This window comes from Tamandua tetradactyla, chromosome 9 (genome assembly GCF_023851605.1).
Source record: "Tamandua tetradactyla isolate mTamTet1 chromosome 9, mTamTet1.pri, whole genome shotgun sequence".
In the NCBI taxonomy this organism is placed as follows: domain Eukaryota; kingdom Metazoa; phylum Chordata; class Mammalia; order Pilosa; family Myrmecophagidae; genus Tamandua; species Tamandua tetradactyla.
In genome coordinates, this window is record NC_135335.1 from 22,160,190 (window position 1) to 22,161,802 (window position 1,613).

General features: G+C 37.1%; 1 pseudogene; it reads left to right on the plus strand.

Moving 5' to 3' along the window:
• Window positions 1–656: 656 nt before the first annotated feature.
• Window positions 657–1,613, plus strand: LOC143645987 (olfactory receptor 8U3-like; annotated as a pseudogene).

Here is a 1,613-nt window from a genome sequence, read left to right on the forward strand (position 1 = left end):
ATATGATAAACATTTGATTTGTTAATATTTCTGCCAATAAACACAAAAATATAGTGAACTTTGAATTGGGAAAAAGACCTGTCTCTTTAAATTCCTATATTCATAAAATTGGATTTTACCTCATTTCTCTGAACAATTTTCATTTAGTTTCTATAGCATAAATTCTGTGTAAACGGAATGGTATGTAGTAAAGTGATTGACGTGACACATATATAATTACTTTAATATTTTGAGGGTGTCAGCAATGCACAAAAGTTAAAAACATGGGAATACAATATGGTTCCATTTATGAGTTACATATTTTTATGTTGCCATATATTATACAGATAGAAAAGAGCAGCAGCAAAGACTGACATTTTAGTGACACTACTAAAATGATCACCTGGTTTCATTCAGGTGATATTTAACTGTAAACCAATATCCTCCCTTAGTTTTGAATATTACAAAGGAAAATAACTCTTAAGAAGATGATACTGAAAATAAAAGACGATCTTCCCTGGAACAAGAATGCATGAAATTTGAGAGGTAAAATCCAATGATGCCCACAGGATGACTAATTTCAGGTAACAGGACACTAGCAATCATCTATCCTCAATTGGCATGAACCATGAGATGTGTTGTTTTTATCTTCAATGCAGCAAAACCCCCTGGAATAAATGACTGAACTTAATGTCACTTATGTTACAGAATTCATTCTCAAGGGAATCATAGAGCAGCCAGAACTTCAGGCTCCATGTTTTGTGGTATTTTTAGTTATCTATCTGGTCACAGTTCTGGGGAACATTGGATGGATTTCCTTAATCAAGACTGACTCTCGATTCCATACACCTATGTATTATTTCCACAGCCACTTGGCCTTTGTTGACCTGTGCTATTCCTCTACCATCCCGCCAAAGATGATGATGAATTTTGTTGTGGAATGCAACACAATTCCTTTTCATGCTTGTGCAATACAACTGGGCTGCTTTCTCACCTTCGCAATCACCGAGTATTTCTTTTTAGCTTCCATGGCCTATGATCACTATGTAGCTATCTGTAAACCTCTGCATTATTCAGTTCTGATGTCAAAAGGGTCTGCTTTCTATTAGTGGCCATTCCATATATATATAGCTTTCTGGTTGCTCTATTCCATACCATTAGCCCTTTTTGTATAACTTATTGTGGGCCTAATGTAATTAACCATTTTTATTGAGATGACCTCCCCCTCTTAGCACTGTCCTGCTCAGACACACACGAAGGAAATTCTGATCTTTGCCTTTTCTGGCTTTCATGTGATCTGTTCTTCTTCAATCATCCTCATTTCCTACATCTTTATCATTGCCACCGTCCTCAGAATCTGCTCTACCCAGGGGCGATGTAAGGCCGTCTCCACCTGTGGCTCCCACATGGTAGCTGTAACTATTTTCTATGGCACACTGATCTCTATGTACCTACAGCCCAAATCAGACCACTCCCTGGACACAGATAAAACAGAGTCTGTATTTTATACAGTGGTGATCCCTATGCCAAACACCCTAATGTACAGTCTAAAGATCAAGGAGGTGAAAGAAGCCTCCAAGAAAGCCTTGGATAAAGTTTGTGGAACTTTAAAGATTTTGAAATTAAGGAAATAA